The following is an 8266-nucleotide window of genomic DNA, read 5'->3' on the forward strand; positions in this document are numbered from 1 at the left end:
TATATATATATATATATATTACTATATTAGTTTTGTAATGTCTTAGCATTTTATTTTATTCGTTACTCTTTCAGTGAATGGTAATTTCATAAATTTGATGTATTACTGCAGACACCCTAAGGTACTGTCGCAGCCCCGCAAGGGACCACAGTTTGGGAACCTTTGGCCTAAGGTGTTAATTTTGGTTGCATAGTGGTCAAAGAAGCTGTCTACTGTTTAATGGATGTGGTATTTTGTGGATGACCTGCAAAACAGAAAAATTTGGTCTACTTATAACTGGATGTTCTCAGATCTTGGGCTTGAGTGTATAATTCCCAACATGTTTTGACAATTGAGTCCCAAAGACACAGATTTATACAATGAAAAAATATGTAATGACTCACAGCTAATGATTAAAATAAACAATACTCCACTAACAATACAATACAACAGGCAAGTGATATTGTGTGTGCTTTAAATAGAAGGTGTAGGACCGGAAAGAACTAATGAAGACTTCAATAGAAAATATTGCTGTTTATCTGTGTGATCCTTTTTACAATTAAAATGAGTAAAATAAAACATCTAAATAAAAATAGTCCCAAGTGAAGAAGCTCTCACTTTAATCTACATGAAATGCACTAGAACTGTGAAATCCTGATACTTACTTGGACTTCACTAACAAACAAAAAGCTTAATACAATTCTGACAGTGGTGGAAATAATGCATTTCTAATTATGATTCACACTTAAAATGAAGCAAACTTTAAAACTCATTCATGTATGGCAAACATAAACGACTAGTATTGGTGAGAAACTTATGGTGCTCATACTAAATCAAGGATTATCAAACTGTGGTACACGTACCACTGGTGGTACATGGAGTTAATGTCAGTAGTACACAGTATAATTAATATTAAAAAAATCATAAAATTTGTAATAAGCCCTATCGGAGCTTTCCACTACATATACAAACTACTCTCCTCACTTACAGACTCACCCTCTACTTGCATAGACTTGTCAGTATTTTCTTTCCTTAAAATTGACAAAATGGTACCACATATTCTTCAATCATGCTAGAAAAAACAATAGCATCTTTGACATTAATGGGTAAGTGTTAAAAATATTAATTTTTGTTACCAGGTTTTTTATCTTTTTTTAAAATAGGCCTGGTTTCGTAATTTAAAAAAAATTAAGCAAAAAGTGGTTTGTGAACCCGAAACGTTTGAGAACCAATGTTCTAAACAAAAGTGAAAGTAAACGAATGAACCTAAACTCTGTTCATAGAATGTGAATGCATAAAACTGTACAAAAACTTTAGGAGTTTTTCACAAATAAAATGAGAGAAAAGCTACTGTCCTTCAGAAATGTACAATTCTAATATGAGACTGTAAGAGTTCTTGTTATGCTAAACAAGGGAAGAAATATCAGACAAAACCTGCATGGCTTTTGCTGAACAAATTAAAGGCATATAAATACACACAAAATCTCATATTATGAACCCCAACACTGTACCTTCAAGTTCCTAACACAAGAAAACAGAGATTGGTTCCTGTTAGACCATCTTGGTAATGGGCAGTAAAGATCAAGGGTGATTTCATTCAAAACCATTATAAGATTTTCCAAGAAGAATAATTCAGCTTACTAATTAAAAACAACATTATTATTCCTGTACGAGAATTAGACAAGCAGGATTCTTAATCCTTACTTAACTTAGTTCACCCCTCAAAGAAAATGAAAGTCAGTAATTCATTTGAGTGGAACTGTGTTCAACAAAGGAATTATAAAAACAACAGAGGTTTGAAAAAATTTACTTTTTAACTAAAGAACTTCAAAACATATAGTATGTCTCTTGTACAGTCTTCTTTACCTTTCTTTCCAGCCTGACCCATCCATCCATAACTCTAGAATTATAAAACAAAAGCCAGATCAACCTTTACTAAAAGTTATAATAACTCACTTTTCCCTTGTGAAATACTTATCCTGCAATACATACAATGAAACATTACAATACCAAACAACACAACATTAACACATTATAAAGCTCACACCCCCCTTTAGTAGTGGGTACTTTAACATACCATGATTGCAAGTTAAATTAAAATACAAAAATACTCTCAAATAAAGATACATATGAAAATGGAACCTTTAACAATGATTATGCATCTTAAATAGAACCCTTTAACAAAGATATAGCAATACATAGTAATTCACCTTTCAATACAGAAAACCTACCACTCTTCATAAGGTGGTTAAGGCGCTCTATTCGCAATCTGCCGGTCGCGGGTTCGAATCCCGTAACACCAAACATACTCGCCCTTTCAGCCATGAGGGCGTTATGTATGATGGTCAGTCCCACTATTCGTTGGTAAAAGAGTAGCCCAAGAGTTGGCGGTGAGTCGTGATGACTATCTGCCTTCCCTCTAGTGTTACACTGCTAAATTAGGGACGGCTAGCGCAGATAGCCCACGTGTAACTTTGCGGGAAATTCATAACAAATCCTTTATAAGGGGGATACCATAACAGACTATGCATGAAATAATAAAAAAAAGCATAAACGAAGACAGAGAAAAATATATAAAACAACACAACCCTTTAACAAAGATCATTGAAATACGCTTAAACCCACTTTTCAATTAAAACTACAGAAAGCCATTATTAATAACAGAAATTATATGTATATATTGCTACGACAGCGGAAGTCACCCGACGCGCGCTGGAGTTTCTAGAAGGTTCATGACTTTTCCTGGCAACTCTAGTCTGTTCCAGACCCCTCTTTTCTAGTATATAAGCCCGGCAAATAAAGCGGAGATATAATTGCAGATAGATGTAGAGACAGATAATTGAGTCAAGCGAGCGGTAGTGACAGTGATATAAAGTGTGTGTTTTGTTATCGAGATTGCAAACGTATTGACTGTGGAAATTCTGTGTATTGCAAACTTGTATCGACAAAGAATAAACTAGTTTTGATTAAGAAAGGACTTGTATCGCTGAAGTTTCTCGGAAAGAATTTCTAGGGGAAATTAGCAAACGAGCAGATACGTAAAATATATACTGCAGACAAAACGTAAATATAAACTTTAAGTTTAACTTAACCTTAACGTACACTGTATACATATCTATATACACAGTAATTTATAAATATGAACAAATAAAGTTGAAAGGATAAATTAACTCGCAGAAACTAATAAAGTAAATCCAACAGCTAGTTCTTCAGTGCAGCTTTGCAATTCTGATGTGTCATGGTAGTTTTATAGATAATCTACACCTTTGATGTGAAAAAAATGTAGGGCCACTTTTACTCTTAGGTGGAGCTGTGTTAAAAATTTCAGACCGATAGCTCACGTGACTTTTGCGCAAGTGTGCACATTTTTTTTTGTCAAATTTGAATGGTTGTTGTTGAATAACTTTGCACATGCGACTTATGTTTAAACCACATTTGACATCTAACTGTAAGCTGTAAAGATCTACCATTGTACAAAATTTGAAAAAAAAATCCATGAAAGTTCAATATGTTTTTCTATCAAATAAAGTTTCCGAACTTATGGTGCGAAGAAAAAACTGAAAAACTAGGAAAATACTGAATCAAAAATGGAGATCTTATATCTCGTGTATTACCTCAGTAATGGGCTTTATTACCTCAGCCATGGACTTTATGGGAAGAGCTACCTCCTCAAAAGCCAAGGCTGGTGGAGTTGTGGAGGTAGATGCCAGCCTTAGTGGTTACTGCTCCCATGGCAGTGACCATTGTCCATGAAGCCAGAGTGACAATTGCTAATTTGAGGGGGTGGTCTCCACTTGAGTGATGATATTAGGTGTAGTAAAGATGTTTGAAGGAGTGGCCATGTCAGACTCAGTTTCCATTTTTATTAGTTTGAGTTGTTGAAAGCTTTTACTTGTGTGCAAAATTTTGCAATCCCACTGAAGGTATGCACATATACCATGTCGATTAACTCTCTCAGTAAAAAATTCTTTTTTAGGGCACTTCTGTGGCTTTATGTGGTTTTTCGTTAATTTCTTCATTTCTGCAAGGTTGTTTCCAATGGAATGGTGTGTGGCTGGGTGGATGGCACACTGGATGTCATGGGTTCGTCTGAACCAACTTTCTCTTAAGAAAGATCTTGCACAAAGATCCGTTGTTTAATAGCAGGGAAAGTGATTCCCATCGACTGTATTTCTTTTCTCCCACTTCATGGGGAAGAGGGGGCAAACGCTTTGTCTCATCTGACCAAAATACAGATCACTGCAGGGAATTTCAGCCCCTTGCATTGCCCATCTGGTTGGGCAGCTGTATACCTGTCATCAACTGAGTGTTGATCTCAGCATCAGTGAGTGCTTACTTTCTCACCTGACAGAAAAACAGCTTGTGTTGGTGAAGTTCATCCACCACCAACATCTCTTGCTTCTGTGATCCTCTATTGCATAATCTTTCTTACCATAGTTCAACCACAGGGGAAGAGCTTTGCAAGGTCTTCTGAATGCTCCAGGCAGCCCATATTCCTCAGTCTCTAGGGTCGGAAGCTGTAGAGAGATGGCTGCTTAGATCTCACCTCTAGGAGAAGATTTCCCCAAATCCAACCACCCTGTGTACCTACCACCCTCACTGGACTTATGGCTTATCTTATAGAAGATCATATTTTGGTGTGTAGAGAATACCCTCTCAACACATGGTCTTGGGTATACTTATTGCCTTCTGAATAGGCCTCTGTGGTTTTTCACCCTTTTTGTTGGTACATTACACCTACAATCGCATGATCCTTTGGATAGGTACCAAAAGGTCTCCTTTCTTTTCTATTCTGTGGTATCTTGTAGATGCCTAGCAAAATAGAAAAGTTAGGACCACAAATAACTGGGTGTTCTCGGATCTTGGGCTTGGATGTATATTTCTCGACAAGTTATGATACAAATGAAGAGATGAGACATAGACTTATACAAAGAACACATAGTTAAGGACTCACAGTTAACAATAAAATTATACATAATCCAACAAACGTATTACCCGACAATACAATACAACACAAAAGGCAACTGATTGTGCGGGCTTTAAAGCTTTCAATAGCAAATTTAGGAACAGCAAAAGGTCACTATGTTAAAGATAGCAATAATGGAAATTCAGTAATACATGGTATTCAGAGTAGGTTGTGTTTTGAATTACTTCAACAGAATTAATTTCAAACTTACTGGTAGCATCTTGTTTAATACTATTATTGTTGGATTTTTAGTTATTGTTACCTATAAACCTTTGTTTACTGTTCCTGGCCATATGTCCTTTCAAACTACACATGAAACACTTATTGTATTGTGGATTATTTCCTACAATCTGTGTAACTAATACATTAATTTCTTCTAGACTACTGTTAGTGGAAATTTATGTTTCAGTACTACTCAATCTGCTGATCCCATAACTTCGAGATGTGTCTTTAGTTGTTTATCTGCGGCTTTTTAGTCCATTACTAGCTGCAGAACTTCCTTTAAAGACGTACATCTACTTTGCTTCAGCCTAATTCTCATATACTCTTCTGTTAAGGCATCTATAACTCAGTCACAGCCAATTAATTCATCATTTCATGAGGAACATCTGCGTAAGATAACTGGCAAGACTTTCCAAGTATTCTGTATGTTTGACTAAGGTCTCTTCTTTCCTTTATACCCTGTTCCAGAATTTAGCTCTGAATACTTCCTTCAATTGTGCCACTCCAAACTTGCTGGATAAGGCAGCCACTAATGTTTGATATTTGCTTCAACTCTCAGCCAGGATGTTACTTAATGTTTTCATAACTGGTCCTTTTAAATTGGCAGCAAGATGAATAGCTTGTTTTTCACTATTCCAACCATTCACCTTGGAAATGATTACAAACTGAGCCTGGTCTGCCTCCCATTGTACCTTTCCATCATAGTCTGTTGGTTTTTTATTAGCCAATGTTTAACTGGCCAGCTAAATTTTAATACTGGGTTTGGCAGTGACATAACTGGTTTAATTCAGGTAGGTCCTGCAGCACAGATGACAGCAGTAGTGGTAGCAGGTGTGAACCAGAGAGATTCTCCTATTTCATATTTTGTAGTAAAATGTGCTTTAGGTTGGAATTCTTAAACCAGTACAGAAAGAGTTGTGGCTGGTTTAATCTCTGCATCAATCACTCCTTTTCCAAATGTTTCATTCTGTTATTGATGCTTTTAAAGAATTCTCATTGATCATGCGGTTTTAATCTTTCTGTACATTATATTAATTATAGTCTTTATGGATGATTTTTAATTTTTCAATTTTGTCATTATATTCTGTACTTTGTTGCTGTCTTTCTTCAAACTTGTTGTTTTAATCCCTTTGTATATTCCCAATGGTCTTGTGGACCTTGTCTTCAATCATATTTATTTTTGTTCTTAATTATTTCTAAGTTTGAGTTTCTTTCTTTTAAATTCCAGTCTCTCGCCTTTTGATCATCTTTCAGTTTTCTATAAATTTATTCTTGGTCCTCCTTTTTTGTGTTATTCCTCTAATTTTCAGTCCCATTCTTCTTGATTTTTTAAATCTGTTACGACAGCGGAGGTCACGTGACTCTGGTAACACGTCATATTCTCGAAGGTTCGTGAATGCTCGAGTATTTACTAGATATGCGGTATTCATGTATATAAGACCGCCAAGAAGTGACGGCAACAATCGAATGGAATGTAGTTGAATTGCAGACAGAGATAGAGATGGACAGTTGGGTTGAGCGCGTGTGTCGTTCGTTGTGAATTATAGCGTTTGTTTAAGTTATAGAGTGACTGTGGAAATTAAGTGAATTTCAAAGTTGTATTGAGAAAGAATAAACTAATTTCATTTAATAAAGGACTTGTGTCGCTAAAGTTTCATCGGATAGAAATTATACGGGAAATTAACCAACGACCAGAGACGTAACAAACTGGTGTCAGAGAGTGGGACAAACAAAAAATGGAAACGTGAAGCCGCAAATCAAACTACAGCTTAGCAGATTTGATAGCAGCAATACAAGAGCAGCAAAAGAAACAAGAAGAACGAGAAAAGAAACAAGAAGAGAGAGACAACAGCAGTTGCAAGAAAACCTGCAACAGTAGCAGTTTGAACAAGAAAATAAACAAGAAGAGAGATTACAACAGTTGTTGGAGGAAAAAGAAAAGAAACAAGAAGAATGAGAAAAGAAACAAAAAGAACGATAAAAGAAACAAGAAGAGAGATTACAGCAGTGGCAAGAAAACGTGCAACAGGGTTTTGAGTAGACCAGAGAGGAACTACTGTGTTACACGGAGGGAACTCCTTGCTATAGTAAAGAGTCTGACATATCTCCATTCTTACCTCTATGGTGTAAGGTTTACCATCAGGACAGACTATGCTGTGTTACGCTGTGTTGTGCTGTGTTATGCTGGCACATTGGATCGGAAAGATAGACCAGTATAATTATAATATTGAATATAGAGAAGAAAAATATCATGGTAATGCCGATGGACTGAGCCGAACACCCTGCAAAAATGACTGCAGACGTTGCTACAAAAGAGAGGTTGAGCTAACCAGGTGTCATCAAGCGGAAGTCCAAGTGACTGAAGGAGCTGGTGATGGTGAAATGGAACCTGGTATAGATATTAAGTCAGAGCAGGAGAAAGACCAAGATTTGAAGCCAATAATTGATTTTCTAAAAGCAAATGTTTTGTGCCCTGCTTGGGAGAAGGTGTCTAGTCTAAGTCCTGTGACTAAGAACAATTGGGCACAATGGGACCAGTTGAAGCTTGAAGATGGTACTCTTCTCCAGAGATGGGAAAGTGACGACCTGGCAAACGGTTATACCGAGAAAGTTAGGGGAAGTTGTGCTGCGTCAATCCCATGATACTTTAACAGGAGGACATCTCGGAGTTAAGAAAACATTGAGTCACCTACGACAGAGATTTTACTAGATAGGAATGAGGCAAGATGTGGAAGAATGTTGCAGGACCTGCAGTACATGTGCTAAAAGGGGACCCAAGCATAAGGGACGTGCTCCAATGAAGTTATATCAATTTAGTGCACCAATGGAAAGAGTAGCCATTGACATTGCTGGTCCATTGCCCAAAACTCGTGCTGGAAACAAGTACATTTATGTGGTGATGGACTATTTCACCAAGTTGCCCGAGGCATATGCAATACCAAATCAACTGTAGCTTCGACTATTAGTGATTTCTTCTTGAGATTTGGTATGCCATATGAACTGCATTCAGATCAAGGCCGTAACTTTGAATCAGCTGTGCTCCAAGAATGCTGCAAGTTGTTTGGCATCCGAAAGACCAGGACAATGCCACTTCACCCA

Source organism: Limulus polyphemus, unplaced genomic scaffold, assembly GCF_000517525.1.
Source record: "Limulus polyphemus unplaced genomic scaffold, Limulus_polyphemus-2.1.2 Scaffold302, whole genome shotgun sequence".
Taxonomy (NCBI): Eukaryota; Metazoa; Arthropoda; class Merostomata; order Xiphosura; family Limulidae; genus Limulus; species Limulus polyphemus.